This window comes from Sciurus vulgaris, assembly GCF_902686455.1.
Source record: "Sciurus vulgaris genome assembly, chromosome: 12".
NCBI lineage: Eukaryota > Metazoa > Chordata > Mammalia > Rodentia > Sciuridae > Sciurus > Sciurus vulgaris.
In genome coordinates this window covers 53,683,522-53,710,443 of record NC_136473.1, presented here as the reverse complement: position 1 = coordinate 53,710,443, position 26,922 = coordinate 53,683,522, and the positions used below count along the sequence as shown (strand labels likewise).

The 26,922-nt window shown below is 36.7% G+C and overlaps 1 protein-coding gene across 4 annotated transcripts in view; it reads right to left on the bottom strand.

Moving 5' to 3' along the window:
* The window catches only part of SDCCAG8 (SHH signaling and ciliogenesis regulator SDCCAG8), a 249,952-nt gene that overhangs the window by 39,300 nt on the left and 183,730 nt on the right, over nucleotides 1-26,922 (bottom strand). The gene's annotated exons all lie outside the window — the stretch shown is intronic.

Genomic DNA, 26,922 nt, shown 5'->3' with positions numbered 1-26,922 from the left:
ACTCTTAAAGTCTCTGCAAATCATACCACAGACAGAAAGAAATAGTAACTCTAGAAAACCAGTTTTTAGGATTAAAGCAGACTTCTGATTCTGCATGCCCCAGCCAGATTTCATGGGGACCCTGAGGTCAGGAATACTTTTCAGAGTATACACTGGAATAGTCAGACTGACCTGATGTACTTTTCCTTTAATCAACCTTATATTTGACTGTATTTTAGTAAATTATCCATGTAGTTGTATTTTGACAGCTCTCTTTACAGCAGTAAAACAAAATGTGTGCATCGCAAATGGCAAAGATTCAAATTTCAGCTATGTTTATCCAAAATAGCACTGAACTGCTTCTGTACTTATGCTATACTGCCTACAGCTTTACGGAAGGGAAGACAGATGGGATGAATTTAGCAGGGAAACAGCTGTGGCTTGAAGAAGAGACAAGCAAAAGTTTTGCTATCAGGCTTCATTATGTATCAAGGTACCAGTAAAATGTGTATCCGTAAGGCAGCCAAAAAAGTGTTTTTCATTTGACTAGTGATAATTACCTTTTCTCAACAGCTGACAATGTTCTAAGTAGCATTAAATAGGTATAATAATTAAGCAATAAGGCACAACAGGCATGCCTTGCTGAGAATGGTGGCTCCCTTTCAGGTGTGCTGGGAGGCACAGGCGAAGGGGCCACAGGCTTCACCCACCTGAGAAATAGTACAAGCCCCACGCACTGTTGGTGGGGGTGGCACCGGTAGGAAAAAGGAGAAATACCTATGGGGAAGTTGGAAGTTGGGGATTTATCTGGGTGACCTTGACATTTCTGAAAAAGAGTTAAGAAAGCTCCCACCTGCAGTATTTGCGCCTCTTTCTTCACAATGTACAGGCATCATTCACACTTTACCTCAAAGTAATACCTTAGCTTACAAAATTGGGAAATGGGACGTGCTAGCCTGAGTCATCGCCATCCATGATTGACCATGTTCTTCAAGACTGACCTGTTTCAACTTTCTGAGTACTGGAAATGTCTAGTTCCTATAGTGTTGAGGTGATCATTTGCGTTGTGAGTGGAGCACATTCTGAGTGACCATTCCTGACAGGCTCTGGGTCCATTATCACAGGTTGTCAGGAAAAACTGACAAGTGCACTGCTGCACATCCTCCCACACATCCTCCTAGATGAAGCAATATTCACTACACATATTTTATGTTGAAAAGGAGACACCATCCATTCTATAGGAAAAAAAATTGTGCTTCTTTATTACCTACTTTAACTAGAGTCCTATTTACCTACTTTTACTAGAGTCCTGTGTTATCAAAAATAAAAATAACAATAATAAAATGTATGCATAACACCAACACCTGATAAATTGATCTTCTAAAAAGATTCTTTATAAATCTAATTTTTGCCACACTGGAGAATAAAATCACATTTAACATTTATTAATCTACATCATTAATATTGCCATGGTGACAGAAAGGAGAAAGACTTAAAAAAGAACAAACAGGGCTGGGGTAGTGGCTCAGTGTTAGAGTGCTTGCCTTGCACATGTGAGGCACTGGGTTCGATCTTCAGTACCACATAATAATAAATAAATAAAACGAAGTTATTTTTTAAAAAAAGAACAAACAAAATAAGATATACATGTGGTAGACTCTAGTGAGGTAGTGATGTGTGTTAGCACAAAGTTTTCCTAAAAAGTTCTGAATCACCACATTACCATGGACCATGTAATAAATGAAAAACAATACTCAAAGGTACATGCAAACTGACTAGAAAATTATTAGCTTCTTAAATATTTTACGATCACCTGCCATTCCCACTCTTTCAAAAGATAGCATAATTTATTTCGTTTTATGTGCAATTCTTATCTCCCCTTAGCCTTTCTGTAATTCTCCTTTAATTCTTCAGTGACTTTTGTTCCTGGCAGCACCTGCTGGGCCTCAGGTCTCCATCTGAATGCATCTGGACAAGCCACAACACAGCCACTGATTTTACAGGTCCAGTTGGACCATCTTCTTTTTAGAAACAGAAAGCTAGTATTGTTTTGGAATGAAGCACAAGTTTTGAAGTCAGGCAAGCCTGTATAGTACTCTACCTTTGCCTCTGTAGATTGTACAACTGTGGTCATCTTCCTTCCTCTGAGCCTCAGGTTCCTTGATTATAAATTGAAGTAAACTTGGACAACTACTGTAAAACGCAGTAATGCAAATGTTAAAGCAAATGGCCAATAACTAAGAATTTCTTCTTTTATTATTCCTGCCATTTTTTATGACAAATGAAGGCTTCCCTTCTTTTAGTTCTTGCTATTCAAAAATCTGCCTCAAATTTAAAGTAATATGAAACACATTTGAAATGTTAATATTTTATCACATTTTATTCCATCTATCACAACATAAGAATTTCATACATAGTGCTGGGGACATAGATCAGTGGTAGAGGAGTTGCCTAGCATGCACAAGACCCTAGGTTGTATTCTGGCACTGAAAAGAAGAAAAAAAGAAGAGGAAGGAGAAGGAGAAGAAGAGGGAGAGGGAGGGGGGCACAGCGGGAGAGGGAGAGAAGAAAAATAATTCACAGAGGATACTCATGCTTAAGGTAGCAGCCTAAGGCATGTATGTTGGGATGCAATTCCAAAACTGATCGGATGCTGTTTTGTTGGACAATGGTAGCAGTTTAATGGCAGGAAAACTGTTCAAAGGGGACAGAGGATGGGAACATAAAACAATGTGGCATCTGATTAGAACAATGGGAAAAACTATGGAAAAATTTGCTATTATGGGAACAAAAATATTCCTGAGATTCTTCATGTCAGCACTTCTTCTTCATAGAGTGAGGAACAACACTACCTGGTTCAAATTTGGTTTCTGTCGTGTAGTAGCTGTGTGACCTTGAGTCACTATTTCTTTGTGCCTCAGTTTCCTCATTAGTAAAATGTGAATAATGGTAGTACTTGCCTCATAGGGTTGTTATAAGAATTAAATGGGTTTATAGAAGTAGATGCTTAGAATAGTGGCTGATACACAGTAAGCACTATCTGAAGTTACCTTTTGTTATAATAATTATAGTGATAATTATAATTTTACTATTTTATATAATTATACATTATATAATTGTTATTATAAGAGTCTCAGGAAAACGTTTAAGGTATACAAGAGGTTTAAGCAATGTCCTGTGCTACCAAATTATGGAAATTGGGGAATTAAAAAGAGATTCGGGAACCAAGAAGCCTTGAAGCACAAAATGAGAGAGGAGTCATGGTCCTGCACTAGGGAAGTTAAAGGCATGGCTGAGCTTCTCTTATAGCACATATCTTAAGATTATGTGTGCCGAAGAGCCAGATGTCTTCATAAGATTGTTCCTACAACTAGTAATTTCCTCTGACCCCCACACAATCAAGCTGAGCTAGAACTTTGTCTTACACTTCTTGGGTCTTCATTTCAGGATGGCTTCCAAAGGTTTCTAGAGGGAGCTCTCTAACCATACCAAGATACTTGATGATTATAGTTCTGACAGATACACCCTGGGCAATGCAACTAAATTTTGTTATCTACCTAGAAAAGAAAACAACAGACTAACAGCAATGCTGCCTTACAGTGTAAGTCAATAAAATCTCTTTCCTGGTTTCCTTCTATTGTGAACAGTAATAGCCACCCTTGGTAATAACTATTTAATAGAGCGGTCAAAGGGTGCCAACTGAAATTTATAAACAAACTTGAAGTTGAATTATGGAAATACAGAGATGATTTCTCTTTTAAGAATCAATTCTGCTGGTGGGGTGGCGCACACCTACAATCCCAGCAGCTAGGAGGCTGAGGCATGAGGATTGTGAGTTCAATGCCAGCCTCAGCAACACAGTGAGGCCCTAAGCAATTCAGTGAGACCATGTCTGTAAATAAAAATATAAAAAAGGGCTGGGAATGTGGCTCAATGGTTAAGAACCCCTGGGTTCAATCCCTGGCACACACACACACAAAAAGAATAAATTCTGAGTGACTTAAATCAATGTATTAAGGATAAAGGCTTTATAAAATGAAAAAGTAGACTTAGCATTACAAACGTCATGTTTGCAGAAGGATTGCTACCAGCAGTTAAGTTCAGAAATAGATAAGGTACTTGAAAAACTATTTCTTAAGGCATGATGCCAGTCAATAATGGGAAGCCACTGCAAAATATGGAAACTGACAGGCCAAGCAAAGCAAATACATTTTTACTTAAAGAATGGATTCTTTCTGTATATTTTCTACAGGGCCCCTGTATCATTTTAAATGATCAGCTCTGAAGGATGGATTTAAAAAGAAAGAACTGGTCAGGCACCCGTGGCTCACACTTGTAATCCTAGCAGTTTGGGAGACTGAGGCAGGAGGATTGCACGCTCAAAGCTAGCCTTAGCAAAAGTGAGGTGCTGAGCCACTCAGTGAGACCCTGTTTCTAAATAAAACACAAAATAGGGTTCAATGTGGCTCAGTGGTTGAGCACCCCTGAGTTCAATCCCCAGTATACCCCTCCCCCCCAAAAAAGAAGGAACTGTGCTTTGGATCTAAATCCAATTATTAAACAATGGAGACACTTAAATGAATTATTTTTTGTTTTATGATAATTTTCACTGTTGAAATGACACTGCCGGTGAAACTTATGTCTTCATGATCGACAGAAAAGACATGCTTAATCTAAATATTTATAATATTTTTCCATAGAGAAAAATTATAAGACAATCAATAAACTCATTGTCACAAAGTAGGCTATATCTGACCAAAATAAAAAAGAAGGTCCACTTATTACAAAGTATTAATTTTCCTAACATGTGTGATAAGTACCTAAAGCTTTCCTCATCCATTTTCTTTTTTGGAAGATCACCACTGTATATTCTGTGACAATCTGCTCCTCTAGAATTTGGAATTTGAATAAAACAGATTTGGTTGCTTTTTTCTCCCCAGATGAATGCACAAAGAGCCTCAAAAACAAATGTACTTTAACAAGACAGTGTGATGAGGATATTTAACATTTACTTAAAATATAGCATTTACCTGAAGACCTTCAGGCAGAACTCTGGCTATTCCAGCCTAATTCGCCAATAGAAAGTTAATCATGATTAACACAAGGTCCAGGAAAAGCACAAGAAAGAACAAATCAAGATTGCCTCAAGTAAAGAATAAAATAACCCATTCCCACCAACAAAACCAAGTAAGCACACTACTGCTCCCGACCTCCTCAAATGCTGGAGTGATCTATTTTGAACTAAGCATATAAAAATTAAAACTAAAGACTAGTTTTCTTTATGTATTTACATGATAATAATTATGGGGAGAGCAAAGAATTCATTCTAATTTCCCCTATCACATTTCCCATACTAGTTTATCAAATGGTTTAGATTAGTATGATTGGAGGCTCCATTATTTAAGAATACTATTTACTCTGACATGGTATCCCCAGATTTATCATCTGACTTTACTTCAGCAGGTTCCTTAAAGTAATCCACTGAAGTGTCCCACATCTTCTAGCTTCCAATAACCTAACCAGCCCAGTGACCTAGGGTCACCTACATGATCCAGGATAGACACAGAGCTAATTATGCTAATTTCCCCACTGTCCAGAGCAGGATTAAGGATGAAAACAGAACCTGATGACTCTTCTCAGACCTAATCATGTCAGGCTTTCCTTATTAGTGAAACAAACCAAGGAGAGAAGGCTGAGGAGAAGGGCTTTCTAACATGATAAACTTGGCACACTCCTGGTTCAACCAATGGATAAGCAGTTGGAAGACTTAAAAAGAAAAATAGGATGATAAATGCAAAAGAAGGGTGCCTGAGCTCTGAGTTCATCTACCTTCCTGGCACACAGATCACCTGGGTGCCTTGAGTGCAGAGATCATTCTGACCCATTTATTTACTTCCCAGGAAGTACTGCACAAATGAGAAACTGCTGGCTTGTTGGGTAACATTATTAAATGTACTTTGCACTTGAAATGTGACAAATACAGAGGGTCGTGATAAACTGACTCACATTTATAAGCATTAAAAGGGAAACTTACTACAATGTATTATGGTATGAAGTGAAGAATGACCACTTAACTCATCCATTTTGTAAGTTTGGATTTAATATATTGGGTTTGCTTAAAGTGTGATGTAGTGGCAACAGCTTGGCTTTCTATCAAGTTGAATTTGGAGTCAGACACTTTGAATTAGGGTCATCTATTAAATTTCAAAGCCTCTAGTCTCGTAGAGCAATTGAGTGTGATCAAAATGACAGAACCAAAGCAACTAAAGTGTTTAGCAACTGGCCCATTTTTTCGTAGTAGAGTAAAATAAAATCTCAAAATTCCCTAGAAATTTTTGTTAAAGCTTTGAAAGTTTTCATTCCTCCATTCTGAGAGAGAAAATTTTCTTTCTTTTAAAATTGTTATACTTCTCTTTAAAAATGTGCCCTAGATTTTTGTCTTATGAATTGTGGCATTTTTGCCCTAAGTAGTATAGATAACTTTAAAATTAATACTTATTTTGGTTATTAAAACCAAAATGAACACTGTTATGATATTATGTGATGGTGGATTCTGTTTACTTTATTAAACATTTCATTTCTACCTCATCTAAGAAGTTTTCTCTGACTACCCAGATACCAAGCACTGTGGATGGCACATTTACTATGTGTATTGAAATTCTGACTAGGTGAATGGTCCATACATTGTGAAGTGGAAGATGTAGGGACAAATAAAATAATTCTCTCTGGAATCAAGTGAGGAACATAAGTGTGCAACCAGAAAGTGGGTATGGGTTACCCAAAGATCATGGCGTTTAGGTATCTTGGTTGTTAAATGATTTAATTTCTCCAAATCTCAGTTTGTTCTTTTGGAGGATAAGATTATTATTATTAATAATAATAATAAATGAGATAACATATGGCACTTAGCTGGAGCCAAATTCATATTAGCCACTCAAAAAAATGCCATCTCTTTTCTTGTTCATACTTGTTCTAATACAATAAGGGTTAATCAGCTTTTAGTCATATCTGAGATAATCAACTAGGAAAGGTTTATTTTGGCTCACAGTTTTAGAGGTTGTAGTCCATGATCCATTGGTTCTGTTGCTTTGGACCTGTGATGAATCAGCACATCATGGCAGAAAGCACATGGTGAAGCAAAACCCTTCCTAGTGACTGGGAAGCAAAGTAAGGAAGGCGGGGAGCTGGGATCCCACAGTCCCCTTTAAGGGTATGCCTCTAAATGACCTACATTAGTCCTAAAGGCCTCACCTCCTAAAGGTTCCACCACCTTCCAATAGTTCCACAGTCTGGGGACTAAGCCTTTAATACATGGCCTTTGGGGGACAATTATCCAAATCAAGCTCCCTCACCCTGCAATGGGTACAGTAACACAGATTGTGCACTACTGTGACCTTGTGCTATGGGTGGACATATCATCTCCCACAGCTCCAGGATTACCAAACACAAAAGAGGCCTCTCTGCCCAGCTGTCTAGGTATGAGGCTCATGAAAGGAGATTGAAATTCAGTACTGTGAGAATTAGTTCCCAGATGCTCTGCTTGGCCTCTGTGTCTCAGAATCACAGTTTCAAAAGCAAGACAATACTAATAATCCATCTTGCATAGAATATATGAAAAGAGGTATCTATTTCATGTTTTAAAGGTCATTGAATATATAACAGCTAGATAGTTGAAGCAAAATACCATATTCATCAGTGAAATAGCAAAGTTTAGCAGCATTCATCTGTCCTCATTTTAAATTTACCACAGTATGTAAATTGGAGGATTTAAAAAAGGATCAGGCAAAAATCTGAGCTAGGTGCGAATGAAAAGCACAATCAGAAGCAAATTTGTGACTGCTTGAAGTGTAAGAGTTTGCCAAATGGGATGGTACTTAGATTTTACTACTAATCTGAGTTTATGTAAAGCCAATAGAAAGATCCCAATTATTGTTAAATACCCAGAGTAGGAATTTGCTGCTAAACTGCTGTATAGTATCGGTTTCAGGTTGGCTTTTGTAAACTTCTTTCTTTATGTACTGAAATAATCACGGGAATACCCCACACAAAGTTGAACTTTAAACACACAATCCCAGTCATATACATATATAAATATATATACATATATATTTATATATATGTATATGTATAGTCTGAGGAAAATAAACCAAGTATAATTTGGAGTAGAGGCTGAAATACCTGGTTTTAAAAATATACTGCTATAGTTGAGAGAAGCTATTTAGCCAGAAACAGCAGTTATTCTACCAACTTAACATTTCAAAATACGTTGATGGCAAAATGAGATAACCTGATCATTCCTAACAGAATTTTCTTACATCCAGAACATTCACACTATATCAGAAATGTACAGAGGCGGGTTTGTGATTCACACTCTTGTAGATCTCAGTGGGCCAATATGTTACATTGAGACATCAGCCTACTATTTAAACAACACCCTGTCTGGTTTCTATGGAACAAACTACCTTCAAAAACAAAATGAACCACATTAAACGAAGCTGAAGGAAAAATCACACTTAGGAGTGCTGCCATATTTTATAATCCAAGAATCATTAAACCTGAGGTTTTATGCTGAACTGACCCTGCACACTTGAGCTAAAACCTTGAACCAACTACGAACAGTGTAATTTGGAGTCTGAAAGGGCCTGGGTGACCACACAGTACAGACTATGGGACAAGGCTATAGGTCACTCAGGTGTCAAATCAAACCCTGCTCCAAGACCAATTTTGTGATTCCCCCAGAATCTTAGAATGCTTTTGATTACTCCCTGCTTCCTCAAGGAACATAATGGTATTTAATCAACTCTGAAAAATGAGAATAATTACCAGGCATGATGTTGTGAAAAATGAGAATAATAGCCAGGCCCTGTGGTGCACACCTAAAATATCAGTGACTTAGGAGCCTGAAGCAGGAGGATCACAAGTTTGAGGCCAACCAAGGCAACTCAGTAAGACCCTTTTTCAAATTAAAAGGGCTGGTGATGTTGCTCAGTGTTGCCCCTGGCTTCAGTCATCAGTACCAGAAGTAGAGAAAGAGATAAAATAAATACCTTTTCTGTCTCATTGTGTCCAAATATTCAAAACACTACACTTTTAGTGCCTAGTATATTTCAGATTCTGTTTTATGCAGTTGGAAATCAGTGATGAGCAAGATAGACAAGGTCCTTGCCTTGTGGCACTAACACTTGTAGAAAATGGGGTGAATTTAGAAAACAGTGGTTCAGGAGTTCTTAAGCGCTTATTTTTTTTTTTTTTTTTTTTTTTCAGGGGAGTACCGGGGATTGAGCTCAGGGGTACTCAACCACTGAGCCACATCCCCAGCCCTATTTTGTATTTAATTTAGAGACAGGGTCTCATTGAATTGCTTAGTGCCTCATCATTGCTGAGGCTGGCTTCGAACTCGTGATGCTTCTGCCTAAGCCTCCTAAGACCCTGGAATCACAGGTGTGTACCAATATACCTGGCTAAAGTTCTTAAATGTTTTGAGAGACTGTGAAGGGTCAGACCTCAATACTTGCCTTTTACAATGGAGCTATTCAACAATAACTGGATCTACTTCCAAGGGAAGAAATGAATAAACACGAAACTCTGAATACATTTTCTAAAGGTTCAGAGCCCATATACAAATTTCAACTTAAGAATCCCATTGCAGAGCTGAATACAGAGGTGCAAACCTATAATCCCAGTCACATGGGAGCCTGAGGCAGGAATATCATAGCCTTGGCAACTTAGAGGCTCTGTCTCAAAGCAAAATTTTTAAAAAGTGCTCAAGATGTAGATTAGTGGTAGAATGTTTGCCCAGCACGCATGCTGCCTTGGGTTCAATTCCCAGCACCCCTGCCTCCTCACTCCCACAAAGAACCAGTAAGAAAGTATAATAAAAAAAGATCATCAAAAAGCAACAATATAATTTGAGGGCTAGAGAGAAATTGAAAGGGCAATGGAAAAACCATCACCCTCTCCTGTTTGAGGGAATAGTCAGGGAAGGACTCCTAGAAGACAAAACATGAAACAAGCCTGTTTTTACTGTTACAATTTCTTTCACAAAAGTAACACGTGCTCAGTGCAGAAAACATAGCAATTACTGGAAAGTGCAATGGAAGGAAATATGCCAATAATTCCACTGCCTAGACATTCTAATGTGTGGCCTATTGTGTGTGTGTGTGTGTGTGTGTGTGTGTGTGTGTGTGTGTGTGCCCACACACACATGCACACTCAGGTATAATGAGATAGAGAACATTTTATTCACCAGCTGTTTGGAAGAAATAATTTGATAATCTGAAAAGTAAGATTCTAAAGGGGTATACCAAAGGTTATCAGATTGCCTTCTATGGCAGTTTCTCAAACTCCGGGCCATGATCCATCAAGAGTAGGCCACAAAATTAATTTAGCAGGCCACAATCAACCTTTTTAAAAAATATAAGAGAAAAGCTAGAAAATATGTATTTTACAGTCCATGGTACAGGTTTAAATACTGCTTTATGAAACTTTCTTTTACTATATATGTGTTTGTGTATTTATACGTGTGTGTATGTGCACACGTGTACAAGGTTCTAATATTAAATTTACTTTTTATTTGAGCCCCAGGAAAGTTTATATGTCTCAATAAATACCTTTGAGGCAAGACCTGGGATACAGTTGAATTATTCTTCATCATAGAGGGGTAAAGATTTGTGAGTCCCAGGAAAATGAAAAGGCAAAGAATTAATAAGTTAAAGTAGGGAAAAGGTGAGCAGGAGAAAAAAAAAAAGTTCCAGGGTGGGAATTCAGCTTGGAAAGGACTATGGAATAGAGAACTCAGTATTAATGCATGTTGCTACATTGTTTCTAAGAAATTTTCAGTGTAAATGTTCTCCATCTTCTTACTGTACTTTCAGAAAAATCCATGTTGATCACCAGTGCTTTTATGCATATGAAGTCTGAAGAACTCAAAGAGATGCTGAGTTTTATGTATAAACTGGCACAGGGTCAAATTTAAATCCCCACATATGAGGTATGAAAGCTAGATTATGAAGCTATGACATTCTAGATATATATTGTATCCACCTATCTACATTTGTGTGTGCAAAAATGGAATTCTACACACACACACACACACACACACACACACACACACACATACACATATTACTTTTAATCCTATTTCCCCTTCAAGATATATTTTGAACATTTTGACATATCAATAAACACTTTTTTGTTCAACAAGTGATTTTCTTGCATTTTAGAATTCCATTGTAGGGAATTCATATAACCTGTTTATGTAACTCATCTCTTGATGTTAGACATTTTTAATATTTGTTTTAATACATTGATTTGAATATTTTCAATGTTCTAACCTTAGAAATAACACTATGGCTTAGAGTCATAATTAATAGAACTGGCTAAAAAATATTGTTATACTGTCTACTAAATATTGTTATCTTTTTAGGTGTCTGTCCTGTAAAGTAGAACTCTTTTACATAGTACCAAGGACCATGCTAAGTATATTGTAAGTGTACTGTATAATGAAATGCACAGATAAAAATACCATCACAGTGTAGGGAGGAGAAATCAGTCTGCCTGGGTGGTGAGAGAAGGTCATATTTGGCTAATGTTTAGAGTTAGAGATAGAATTTCCAGTAAATCAGATGCCATCTCTCTTCTGATACAATTCTTGACACTTATTTCTTGGAATTTAAAATTCTTCTTGTAAAAAGCATAAATTGAGTTTGGTTACAGACATAAGAGATATGTAAGTTTAAATGTAAAAACGAAGCCTTGCTTCAGAAAAATTTGCATTAAATAACCCATGATCAACAAATATCATTTTTAAATCATTAACTTTTAAAGTATTCTGCAGCTTTGTTGCCAGGATTATAAAAAATATCACTGGAAATTAGACCAAAGATATAGAGGCTGATAGTAACAGCAAATATGTCACCTGATTCCTTTCTTTTTCTCACCTCTCACATCCCATCAATTTTAGAGAGACAATTTCACTTCCTAAAATTTCTCCAGTTCCCTTCTCTTCATCCTTTTATCAGGCAGTCATCATGTCCTATCTAGTTTCCCTGTCTGGCTCCCTCAAATCTGGCTCCCTAAATCTTCATGCTGATGCCAGACCGTGGTATTCAAAATATAAATCTGTTATTATGTCTCACTTAAAATCCTTTATCGGCTCCCCAGAATTTGCAGGAGAAAAAGCAGATCCCCACTATTGAATGCCAGTGCCTTCCTGCCTTCCCTGTACCAGCTGACCTGTTTATTGTTCCTCCCCTATGTGATGTCAGTTCTCTCCCTCAAGCTTTTCTCCAGTTTTCCTCTCTGCCTGGCACACCTCATTCATATCCTCTAGGGTCAAATTCTGGCAACCCCTCCTCCAAGAAGATTCCCCCCAACTTCTCCCAGGTTGGGTTTGTACCTATGCTATACACATATCTCTACTAAAGTAGGTACCAACAGAGCTAGAGCGAAGGCTTTACACCTCTTTTTCTCCTATTAGAACAAGAATCTCTGGAAGTCAATGATTTAAGATCTTCAGAGTTCCTACCAAACAACAGGTTTGTTTTGGCTCATTTTTTGTTTTGAAAGGACCAAATTATATTGTAATTTAAAATGAGTGGAAAACAACTAATGAAGCTAAGTGAATTCAAATCCTAAGGCATGATGGAAGGAATAGAGGACAAGTGTGAATCAGACTATATCAGTCCTAACCATTATCTGACAATTTTTTAAATCAAAACAACTTCAGTTCTTAGAGAATTCTTCATTAATTCAAAATAGTGCTATATATTGGGACTTCAGAGAGTCATAACACATGGTTCATATTAAACACCTCACAATCGCTGAGTACGGTGGTGCAGGTCGGTAATCACAGATGCTCCAGAGAGGCTGAGGTCCGAGGATCACAAATTCAAGGTCAGCCTCAGAAACCCTGTCTCAAAAATAACATTAAAAAGGCTGGTGATGTAGATCAGTGGTAGAATACCCCTGGGTTCAGTTCCCAGAACTCCTCCAAAAGACCTTACAACCAGCTGAAGAAAGGACAAAAGAAGCCATGAATACAGTATTAGAAAATGGAAACATTTACTATAGAAGCAAGAGGGAGCAGCAATCTGCCTAGAGTTAGGGAATGATGGCTTCCAGTGAGAGCTCAAGGTTTATTAACCCTATCCCCACCTAACCTCAAAAACCTCACCCTAATAAAGTAGTTGTCTTGTGAAATATCTGGAGATCTGATTCAAACACATTTTTAAGCCTTTTCTAGAAGTCATTTACTCTCTGAATCACAGCGGACAGATCTAGAATTCCAAGATGGGCACATGGAAAAGGGTCAAAGGCAACTGCCTGGGAAATCCCCCTTTAGTCACGTAGGTTTGCCCTTTTTGGGAAAAAGCTAGAAAGTCTGCAGGGCTCCATGATCCTGCAGGAGACATCCCTGCCCAAGAACACAGTAGCATAATCAAATGCAAACTACGAAATGCAAGACTAACACTATGTGTTAAGGGTCACATGGAAAAAAATGGAGTACTTCCAGACATAGGTCACAAAAATAATTATTTTAAAATAGAAGAGATACAGAATTTAGGTGTATTTGGTTTGAATAGGAAATGATAAACTCTTTCCAAGGATCGTCTTCCAAGAGCTGTTCTGCTTGGTCATGTGAAAGAAGAACTGCTTCCAAGCCTCAGTTCTATATTATCTCCTTCATCTATGATACAGAAATCACTAGCATTATATAAAAAGCCAAATTTAGCTGATTTGAAAAAAAAAAAAAAAACCCTCAAAATTTGCAACTTAACAATCATGTTTTAATATATCAGGCCACTTGGGAAAGTAAAAACTTGGAAAACATATAACTCATTCCAAATGACTGTCATAAAATTTGTAAAGTCAAAGACATTTATGTAATTGCTAACAATCCCCATGACCTACAGATCTTCAAAAATAAGGACCAACCAATAACACAATGACTTGTTACATGGCCTAAATAGACAGAGGGAGTCATTCTTGTTTTAATGAGTTCAAAGCATATTTAATAGTTGTGATTAATATGTATTGAATCAGTTGGTAGACTGCTTGCCTTGCATTCATAAGGCCCTGGGTTCAATCCCCAGCACTGAAAAAAAAAAAAGAAAGAAAAAATTCTGTGTGTATGTTGTTTTTCAAGTATCTTTATATTCTCAGTTGGTTTAAGAAAACCAAAATTGGGGGATGGGGATATAGCTCAGTTGGCAGAGTGCTTGATTTTTAAGCATGAGGTCCTGGGTTCAATCCCCAGCACTGCCCAAAAAAACAAAAAAAAATTGGGTATAACAAAAGATGTAATGTGGGTATACAAGAAAACAGTGTGGCACTCTAAATCAGGTGATCCATAAACAAAGAAAAGAGTTTGTCATGATTTCCTGACATCCAACTTCTGACCTCAAGTTTACTGCATTAGACAGCTTCTGTTAAAGTTTCATGGCCATTCAGTATTTTCCTTTTGATTATTAGTATTAGCCCACCTTCTTACTCCTGGGAACATTGAAATTATTGAGTGGGTACAGTAGAAAACACTAGACCAGTATTCAGAAAACAAAAATTATAGTCATTACCTGGATTATGTTTTGGAGGTCACCTTGTTTCTTTGACCCTCTGTTTTCTCATCTATAAAGTGTATGTTTTGGGAATGAGATAGAGAGTGGGTGTAGATGACTAGAGAAGTTGGATGAGATAATCTTTTTGTTATTTTCTGATTCTTAAAAATGCCATCCTGTGCAATTTGGCTCATATATGATACGCAAGATGCCTTAAAACATCTATTAGGGATATAATAGATAAAAGTATTTTGAAAAGAATATATAAATTCACTCTTAATGTCAAGAATACATACATTTACTTGAGAAAAATAAAATCTTTTGAAAATTTTAAAAAGAAAAATCAGAATGAATCACATTTATATAAATGATTAAAATAAGATTTAAGTTACCAACATAAAGTTAATACTGATATCCTTATAAGTTGGTAATAAGAAAATATCCATATTATATCTTAAATGCCCATCTTTCTAAAATAATAATAATAAATTTTTGGAAAAAAATATTCTTCTAAATTATAGTTCCAAAGCAGATTACAAAAAAAGTTGCAGTTCTTTACAGAAACAAGTGCCACCTTCTTTAAAATCTTTAGTCTTGCAATAGAACTAAAATAAAGTTAAATCTAAGATTTGATTTAAGTCACATCTGAATTGCATTACCAGCAATGTGGTCTGTCAAAAATAGATAAAAAGGAAATTAGATAAAAAGAATTATTAGAGCACACTGAATAACATTATTTTGATATTTCTTCCTTTTAATTATTAAAGGAATAATAACCTTATTACCTGAATTACCTTAGGTGCCATAAAAATTATACAAACTAGATTCACGTACAAAGACAAGAGATCTAAATCAAAGTACACATCAACTTCTAAAATAACCATGTGCCATTTGTGAGTAGGAAAAGTAACACAAGTGTAATATTCAGTTTATAAGCTGCTTTGGAGTCTATATCAATTTCAAGTTTTCTTTTATGATTCAGCTATTCTAAGAGTTCCAAGAATCTGAAAATATTTCATTAAAAATTAATGTGTTATCCACACAAATGGCAAATATTGAAAACTAGGAATATAAATATAAAATAATAAAAATAGTAAGTCTACTAATACTGAAGAGGAAGGATGACAGGAGGGGAGGAGAGCATGTGAAAGGGAGAGCGATTTTAAACATCCGGTTTCTATTCTGGACCGTTTATGGAAACAGACAGACACAGCAAGCGGAAGCCAAATATATTCTCAGGCTCTGACAGGATTTGTTTTCTATCTTGTCATTATTTTTACTGTATTCTTCCTAATAATATTTCTCCAATGTTCCAAATTTCCTGACCAACAATACCAGTCTCATTAAGAGCCTACAACAGATAAATGGGGAGGATTCGGCACATTCATAGAACCAGGCTGCCTTGCAAGGCTTCTCACTAGGGATCTGAAGCTTTCCCAGCAACTTTCCAGCACAAAGGCACACAACAAGAGCAACTTCATCCCCATCCTATGCATCCTTCCCAAACCCCTCTCAATGGTTTTCTTAGGATCCAATATGCAGTCCCTGGCAGAGCAAAAGGTACACAGAATATTACAGAAAGGTGAAGATGAAAGAATGATGTCTGTTTCTAAGATTTGATTTAAGTTTATTGCACAAAAGCAATAAACTTGACAACACACATCTGCTTTGCTTGCCCTTCTTGTAAGAAGTATTCCACCTTAAGTAGAAAACAGGTCCTACCTTATCTACTTGGACTCATTCAATTTAAATGCCTCTAAGAGAAAGTCACATTGCTTATCAAACATGCAGTTGGGATACACCCTTGATTATATATCAAGATAGGATCTATACCAAAGATGCTCTACAACCAAAGTTAATGAGGGAATTATTTTGAAAATATGAAAGATTTGTTTAATGCAGACTATAAAAACATCCCCTTGCATCGAAGCAAGTGTCCCTCTTATCTAACACTGATTATTTTCTATAGAATTTAAATTGTACATAAAATTATAATTGCGCCTTGTTGAATGTAAATTGATTGTCTAAATTATTGGGAAAGGATTTGAATTCTAATGGACTATCTTGCTGGAGAAATGCCAAATAAATCAGCAAAAACTCTAAGGGCTGTAACTGGAGGTAACAGCCAAACATTTATATAAATGAGGAAGATGCTGTAGTCTCAAGAATTGATCCTGCAATGGTCTGAAAAGGTTAGTAAACTTTTTTTCAAATAGAGGAAATCAACTTTAACTTTCCATATTAAAATATTATTTGACTTGTTTTTCTCTGGAAAAAAAAAAGGCAAGATTCCCATGTTATCAGAAAGGACTTTGGTGGTTCCACTTTTTTTTTTTTTTTTTAATATTCTTTCTTTTTACAAATTAGATTGTCTATAGAAATCTGGGCTTTACCCTAAAAAAAGAACAAACATAAAATCTAGTGGCACTGTGACACACTTGAATGCTACACTTAATGTCTAAGGGAAGGCCACCCCAGGAAGCTGGCTGCAGACACATCCCAGCCACATGCCACATAGTTACTGCTTGACATATCTCCTTTGTATAAATCCAGTGTGTATGAAGTCAAACAGATCCCCTCCATATTTGTAATCACAGGCACAGGCTGGCCTCAGTTGCTGTGCTATGCAGATGGTTGCAACATTTTTATAGTTAAATTACAGCCAAAGATGCCAGAGGTAGAGGTACACATCTGCCCCAGATTGCCAGCCTTCTAAGATCTTTTTCACAAACCCTTAGCATCAAGAAACACTGTTCATATGGGTGTAAAAATCATCTCTGGGTATAAAGTGATAAACAATTTACTATACAGCCACATTTATACCTCAGCTATTAACCATAGTGGATTTAATTGCTGTCAATCTGGGATATTTGAAGAATTGAAGGGACAAGGTTTTAATGATTTCTGTCTTTCAAGACCTCTTTTTATCATAAAAAACTTGAAATATTAATATAGCCATACATATAGATGGTAAATACAGAGTATACCTTAAGATTTGGGCCACTGAGTAAGATTTATTATGTGACTGTTAAACTTTTTTGATTGAATTTTTAAAGAATAAACTGAATATAAGGCATTTCTTTCCATACCAAGATTTAGAAAGTCTAAAGGGGGCCATAGGTTATTATCAATGACAAAATCTGACCACAGATTTCATTCTAGAAATGGAATGGGTATTCTAGAAACCAAAAGCCAAAGCAACTGAACCATGAAAAGAAGGAAGGAAAATCATACGAGGGAAGTATCAGACAAAGAAAGGGAAGGGGAAAAAATAGCAGATAAGTAGCACTGGTCGGTCAGGAAATAATTCAGCATGAGCAGCATGTTTGGCATCTTAATACTCACCCACCCCTATTCCCCCATTTACAGCAGACCGGACGAGCTTCACTTACCAGTGAGTCAGCAACACATCAGCTAGATGGATGCCTACTTTCTTTTAATGACACATTTGCCTAGCATATAAATATTAAAATTTACATTTAGTGGAAAATAGTAAGGCAAAAGCTACTTTAATGATGCTTTGGATATTTATATAGAATGTCTTTAAGTTACCTGCTTTTTAAATGCTATATATTTTCTGTGGATGATGAGGAGAAAATGTCTCTGTCTCTTTTTATAAAATAAAAAAAATTATTTTATAGATAATAGTTATTTAAAGTCAATTAATTATAGAAAACAAAAGCCCAGAAAATATCACTGTATATCATTTAGATATTATCACACAACCAAACATTTTCTTTGTTATACTTCCATCACCAGCAGACTGTATGTTATACATGGGCAAAGTAATACATGAAAATGCCTTTCCCCCTAAACATATTCATTTAACTAAACAAAGGGAAAACATTTTTTATAAGCACTAGTTTTGTTCTTGTGTAATCCTCTCCAAAGTTATTTTGTTCAAAATTACCAAAGAAATGTCATAAAAACTTGGTATCCCACAAAGCAGTTAATTCATTATGTTATTGAGAGTCTAGATTTCAATCTTTTATGCAAATCAAAGAGCTAAAAGAACACAGTGGGGCACTACTGCATAATGGGCAGCACTCATAGTGTTAAGTCCAAGTCAATGGCCTTCTAGCTGCCTGTGGGATCCCAATAGTTCTTTCACAGGCTCACGGATAGGCACACAGTACTGCCCTTTCCAGGTCAGGCAAAAATGATCATTCTTGGAACAAAATGCCACAAAAATGGCTTAAAATTGAATATTTCCTAAGAAAAGTGAGGGTTTTGAATTCTATTAGGGAAGCTTGGTTTCAAAGGAAGACTTGTTATATTTAACTTTGGCTTTTCTTAAATTCAATAATGATATGATACTAAGTTGGAACTGCAAAATAAAACCTAAGAATTTATTATTTTATTTAACCAAAGCACATTGTATGTGCCAGACAGACTCTTGAGTTCGTTTCAGCCTTATAACAACCCTACATGGTGGGGACTACTCTTTCCCCTTCATACAGACCAGGTGGCTGACTCTGTGAGGTGAAGTAACTTGCCCAAGGGCAACAACAGATTCAGTGGCAGGGCTGGGATCAGAACCCAGGCAGAAAGTCTCCAGAAATTGCATATTTTCAACCACTAGACACTATATGCTTTATTAGTAATTAAAAAGTCATTTTAAAAGCTCATTTAATCTTGGTGGAACCTGGGGAGATCTCTAAGACATATTAGCCTGAAGAGCCCCTAGCAGAGAATCTAACTTAGAGGTAACATAGTCACTAGCAAGTCGGAATGGGAAATCTGCCAGGCAGCTTTGTGGACTGAAACTCTGGGGACCTGGAGTCTAAGCCCATGTCAGATGCTGGCTTGCTTGGGAAACTGGAACACGCACTGAAGTACTGGGTTTAAAAGTGTGAGTTCTGACTTCATTTGACCCTGCATTCCTAAACTTGCAATAACCAGTATTAGCTATGTGACTTTGGGTAAGTTATGAAACCTCTTGGAGTTTCAGTTTTCCCCTCTGAAAACAAGACAATAATACTGCCCCAAAATAATTATTATAATCACCTTCTCCTGGGTGGGGCACAAGCACAGAATCCTATCCATTTAGACTCTAATATATAAACCAAAAGCCTCATACTTCTAGAGGAGAGGCAGGAAACAGTCCTAGGAAAAGGTGAGAAGCAAAATAATATCTTCCTCTGGGGGAAGGGGGAAATCTCTTGCCTCTGGTCCTAGTCATTGAAAGTGGGGTGAAAGCAAAATCAATCAGTGGTATGATGGTAAATGTTTAAAAACTAGCTCACTGGGGAAAAAGAAGTCCTGATTCAGAGTGTTTGCTGATGTCTGGGATGTAAATACTTCTACCATGGCTAATTTTAAACTGTCAATGTGATGTCAAATGGTTCTCATGTTTCTAAAAATTTAATAATCAGTTCCAGCAAACCACTGCATCTAACACTGAGAAAGCAGCAGAAAACCCCACTCCCATTCCCATCACCATCCCCATCTTCATCCCATCATAAGCCATAGTGAGAGTCCACAGAAAATCCTAGAAATAAAAATCAAAAACCACAACACTAGCAATAAAGAACTCCTCATATGGGTCTACCTGCAGAATGAATTCAGACAGGCCCTGGCATGCAGGGGGTGGGGGGATCACTAAATTTGAAGATTGGTCAACAGAAATTATTCAAACTGAAATAAAAACGGGACTTGGGTGGGGGTGGATAAGAGCATAGGGCAGTATATACTGAGGAGAAGAGGGGCTGGACAATAGCAAAGGACCTAACCAATGTGTGTCTGAAGTCCTAGAAGAGAAAGAGAATGGAGCTCTTGCCTACTGCCTCTGTTTCATCTACTGCCAATTTCCCTTTATAGATTAAGACCAATATCAGTTCTTGAAAAATCACACTCTACTTCACCTCCTGCAAATCTAGAGTCCTTTCTCTCTGTTAAGAGTACTTTTAGCCGGGTGTGTGGTGCATAACTATAATTCCAGTGGCTTGGGAGGCTGACACTGGAGGATCACAGGTTTGAAGTCAGTCAGAATCAGGCTGTAGGCATCCTAGTGAGACCCTGTCTCAAAATAAAAACAAAAAGGGCTCAGGAAATTAAAGGGATACAAATAGGAAAAGAAGAACTCAAACTATCCCTATTTGCTGATGACATGATTATATATTTAGAGGAACCTGGAAATTCCACCAGAAAACTCTTAGAACTCATAAGTGAATTCAGTAAAGTAGCAGGTGACAAGATCAATGCTCATAAATCCAATGCATTTTTATACATAAGTGATGAATCTTCAGAAAGAGAAATTAGGAAAACTACCCCATTCACAATAGCCTCGAAAAAAAATAAAATACTTGGGAATTGATCTCACAAAAGAGGTGAAAGACCTCTACAATGAGAACTACAGAACACTAAAGAAAGAAATTAAAGAAAACCTTAGAAGATGGAAAGATCTCCCATGTTCTTGGATAGGCAGAATTAATATTGTCAAAATGGCCATACTACCAAAAGTGTTATACAGATTCAATGTAATTCCAATTAAAATCCCAATGATGTACCTTACAGAAATAGAGCAAGCAATCATGAAATTCATCTGGAAGAATAAAAAACCCATAATAGCTAAAGCAATCCTCAGTAGAAAGAACGAAGCAGGGGGTATCACAATACCAGGTCTTCAACTATACTACAAAGCAATAGTAACAAAAATGGTATGGTATTGGCACCAAAATAGACAGGTAGATCAATGGTACAGAATAGAGGACATGGACACAAACCCAAATAAATGCAATTTTCTCATACTAGACAAAGGGGCCAAAAATATGCAATAGAGAAAAGATAGCCTCTTCAACAAATGGTGCTGGGAAAACTGGAAATCCATATGCAGCAGAATGAAACTAACCCCCTATCTCTCACCCTGCACAAAACTCAACTCAAAGGCCCTCAGGATCAGACAGAGACCCTTCATCTTATAGAAGAAAAAGTAGGTACAAATCTTCAACATATTGGCCCAGGATCAGACTTCCTTAACAGAACTCCCATAGCACAAGAAATAAAAGCAAGAATTAACAACTGGGAGAGATTCAAACTAAAAAGCTTTCTCTCAGCAAAGGAAACTATCAGCAATGTGAAGAGAAAGCCTACAAAGTAGGAGAAAATCTTTTCACTCATACTTCAGATAGACCACTAATCTCTAGAATCTATAAAGAATGCAAAAAACTCTACACCAAGAATACAAATAATCCAATCAACAAATGGGCTAAGGAAATGAACACACACTTCACAGAAGAAGATCTACAAGCAATCAACAGACACATGAAAAATGTTCAACTTCTCACAAAAGAAACAATTGGAAAAATTAACAAAATAAATAGTTGGTTCTTGAAAAAAATAAACAAAAATGATAAACCCTTAGCCACACTAACAAAGAGAAAGAGGGAGAAAACTCAAATTACTAAAATTCGGAATGAACAAGAAAATATCACAACAGACACGAGTGAAATACAAAACATAATTAGAAGCTATTTTGAAAATCTATACTCCAACAAAACACAAAACCACGAACACATCAACAAATTTCTAGAGACATATGAATTACCTAAACTGAACAAGGAGGACATACACAACTTAAATAAATCAATTTCAAGCAATGAAATACAAGAGGTCATCAAAAGCCTACCAACAAAGAACAGTCTGGGACCAGATGGGTTCTCAGCCCAGTTCTATAAAACCTTTAAAGAAGAGCTCTTTCCAATACTCCTCAAAGTATTCCATGGAATAGAAGAGGAGGGAACCCTCCCAAACTCATTCTATGAAGCCAATATCACCGTGATACCTAATCCAGACAGAGACACATTGAGGAAAGTAAATTTCAGACCAATATCCTTAATGAACATCGACACAAAAATTCTCAACAAAATCTTAGCAAATTCCATCCAAAAATATATTAAAAAGATAGTGCACCATGATCAAGTGGGTTTTATCCCAGGGATGCAAGTTTGGTTCAACATTCGGAAATCAATAAATGTCATTCACCATATCAACAGACTTAAAGTTAAGAATCACATGATTACTTCAATAGATGCAGAAAAAACATTCGATAAAATACAGCACCCCTTCATGCTCAAAACACTAGAAAAAATAGGGATAGTGGGAACATTCGTTAACATGGTAAAGGCCATCTACACTAAGCCCATGGCCAATATCATTCTAAATGGTGAAAAACTGAAAGCATTCCCCCTAAAAACTGGAACAAGGCAGAGATGCCCTCTTTCACCACTTCTATTCAACATCGTCCTTGAGACTCTAGCCAGAGCAATTAGACAGACCAAAGAAATTAAAGGGATACGAATTGGAAAAGAAGAACTCAAACTATCCCTGTTCACTGAATACATGATTATATATTTAGAGGAACCTGGAAATTCCACCAGAAAACTCTTAGAACTCATAAGTGAATTCAGTAAAGTAGCAGGTGACAAGATCAATGCTCATAAATCTAATGCATTTTTATACATAAGTGATGAATCTTTGGAAAGAGAAATTAGGAAAACTATCCCATTCACAATAGCCTCGAAAAAAATAAAATAAAATACTTGGGAATGGAAAATAAAATAAAATACTTGGGAATTGATCTCACAAAAGAGGTGAAAGATCTCTACAATGAGAACTACAGAACACTAAAGAAAGAAATTAAAGAAAACCTTAGAAGATGGAAAGATCTCCCATGTTCTTGGATAGGCAGAATTAATATTGTCAAAATGGCCATACTACCAAAAGTGTTATACAGATTCAATGCAATTCCAATTAAAATCCCAATGATGTACCTTACAGAAATAGAGCAAGCAATCATGAAATTCATCTGGAAGAATAAAAAACCCATAATAGCTAAAGCAATCCTCAGTAGAAAGAACGAAGCAGGGGGTATCGCAATACCAGATCTTCAACTCTATTACAAAGCAATAGTAACAAAAACGGCATGGTATTGGTACCAAAATAGACAGGTAGGTCAATGGTACAGAATAGAGGACATGGACACAAACCCAAATAAATGCAATTTTCTCATACTAGACAAAGGGGCCAAAAATATGCAATAGAGAAAAGATAGCCTCTTCAACAAATGGTGCTGGGAAAACTGGAAATCCATATGCAGCAGAATGAAACTAACCCCCTATCTCTCACCCTGCACAAAACTCAACTCAAAATGGATCAAGGACCTCGGAATCAGACCAGAGACCCTGCATCTTATAGAAGAAAAAGTAGATCCAAACCTTCAACTTGTTGGCTTAGGATCAGACTTCCTTAACAGGACTCCCATAGCACAAGAAATAAAAGCAAGAATCAATAACTGGGATAGATTCAAACTAAAAAGCTTTCTCTCAGCAAAGGAAACTATCAGTAATGTGAGGAGAGAGCCTACAGAGTGGGAGAATATCTTTGCCACTCATACTTCATAGAGCACTAATTTCCAGAATCTATAAAGAACTCAAAAAACTCTACACCAAGAATACAAATAATCCAATCAACAAATGGGCTAAGGAAATGAACAGGTACTTCACAGAAGATGTACAAGCAATCAACAGATATATGAAAAAATGTTCAACATCTCTAGTAATAAGAGAAATGCAAATCCAAACTACCCTAAGATTTCATCTCACCCCAATTAGAATGGTGATTATCAAGAACACAAGCAACAATAGGTGTTGGCGAGGATGTGGGGAATAAGGTACACTCATACATTGCTGGTGGGTTTGCAAATTAGTGCAGCCACTCTGGAAAGCAGTATGGAGATTCCTCAGAAAGCTTGGAATGGAACCACCATTTGACCCAGCTATCCCACTCCTTGGCCTATACCCAAAGGACTTAAAAATCAGCATACTACAGAAATACAGCCACATCAATGTTCATAGCTGCAATTGGCAGCCACAATATGGCAATTCACCATAGCCAGATTGTGGAACCAACCTAGATGCCCTTCAGTTGATGAATGGATAAAAAAACTGTGGCATATATATACAATGAAATATTAGTCCACCATGAAGAATGATAAAATTATGGCATTTGCAGGCAAATGGATGAAATTGGAGAATATCATGCTAAGTGAGATAAGCCAATTTCAAAAAACTAAAGGACGAATGATTTCACTGATAAGCAGATGAGGACATATAATGGGGGGTAGGAGGGGTTAGCATTAGGGTTAGGGTTAGGTTTAGGGTTAGGGTTAAGGAGGGTGGTAAAAATGGAGGAAGGAAGGACTGTATGGAGGGAAAAGAGGGGTGGTATGGGTGGGGGGTAAAGGGACAAAAAAATAACAAAATGAATCAAACAACATTGCCCTATGTAAATTTATGATTACACAAATGGTACACCTTTACTCCATGTACAAATAGAGAAACAACACGTATCCCACTTGTTTAAATAATAAAAAAATCAGTATTCTGATCTATATCCTAAAATTTAAAGAACTAAATTTTTGAGAGAGATGACATATAAGAAAATATACATTATGATTTATTCAGATAATATCCATGGTTATCCTATATTAAACATTTGTTATTTTAAACAAATATCTATTAATTTTCTGTGTGTATTTTATTAAGCATTTACTGTGTGCCACATTGCTGCTATGTGTATTTCTTCCATTGCCTCGGTTAAGTTATATTATCTTCTTTTAGGCATGCTAAAATGTTAATTGCTCAATACATTTTTAAAGAGTTTATTTTCTTAAGTAGAATTCTTGAATTGGGAAGCTTCAAACCAAATGTGAAACTCCAACAAGAGAAAGGAAGTGGGAGGTTTTTATGGAATGAACAAGGAACTAAAGCAAAGAAAATATTTTATTTAGCAGACCTTACTGCAAACCTGTTTGTTTTACCGAAAATATTTTATTTATACAATTTGCCTTATTTTGTCTATCCTTTTGGACAAATCACTAGTTCTATAATTATAAATTAATTTTTTCAAATTGTTTAAGTTTTGTTTTTCTTTAATAAAGTCCCTGGCAAAATCTGGCTCAGGTTGTTTTGATTATGTTTGCAAATGAAACAAGTTTAAGGTCAGTTTGAGGTCTAACCAGTTTTGTGTGCTCAGGGCTTCTTCAGACCTGGTCTCCAGTTTATTGTACTTTATTAGACATTCCTTTTCCTTTAAGGGAAGAGGGTCTTCTTTTTCGGTGCTGGGGATCAAACACAGGGCTCTGTGCTTGTAAGGCAAGCACTTTACCAACTGAGCTATCTCCCCAGCCCCAGGAAAAGGAACCCAGGAGAGAGGTTCAAAAAAAAAAAAAAAAAAGAAAGAAAAAAAAAAAAAGAAAAATGTTCAACTTCTCTAGTAATAAGAGAAATGCAAATCCAAACTACCCTAAGATTTCATCTCATCCCAATTAGAATGGAGATCATCAAGAATATAAGCAACAATAGGTGTTGGCGAGGATGTGGGGAAAAAGGTACACTCATATATTGCTAGTGGGGTTGCAAATTAGTGCAGCCAATCTCGAAAGCAGTGTGGAGATTCCTCAGAAAGCCTGGAATGGAACCACTGTTTGACACAGCTATCCCACTCCTCAGCCTATACCCAAAGGACTTAAAATCAGTATACTACAAAGATGCGGGCACATCAATGTTCATAGCTGCTCAATTTACAATAGCCAGATTGTGGAACCAACCTAGATGTCCTTCAATTGATGAATAGACAAAGAAACTGTGGTATATTTATACAATGGAATATTACTCAGCCATAAAGAATAATAAAATTATGGTATTTGCAGGTAAGTGGATGAAACTGGAGAATATCATGCTAAGTGAGATAAGCCAATCTCAAAAAACCAAAGGAAGAATGATCTCGCTGATAAGCGGATGATAACACATAATGGGGGGGGACAAGAATAGAGGAAGGAGGGACTGTATAGAGGGAAAAGAGGGGTGGGGGTGGGGGGGAAGGGAAAAAATAACAGAATGAATTAAACAACATTACCGTATGTAAATGTATGATTACACAAATGGTATGCCTTTACTCCATGTACAAACAGAGAAACAACATGTATCCCATTTGTTTACAATAAAAATATACTTTAAAAAAAAAAAGGGGGGCTCAGGGTGTGGCTCAGTGGTGAAGTGCCCTTGGGTTCAATCCCTGGTACCAAAAAAAAGAGTACTTTAACTTCTTTTTAGGATAAGGTTAGGTGTCCTTTCTCTAATGAACTGTATCCTTTTCCTCTAAACCTGGGCAAATTGCCAGTCTATGCCCCCAGAGCACTCTGGTTTTACTGTTATCATAGTGTTAGGTAGGAGTCCAGGGACACCTAAATGGCAAAGGCAAAGGTGTTTTAAATGGCAAAGGTATTTTAAAAATGACCAAGGTGGGTAAATAGGGCAGTATACTAATTAGGTTTTTCTAAAGTAATCAATGGTTGAAATTGGACAACATTCTAATCCAGTATCATAAG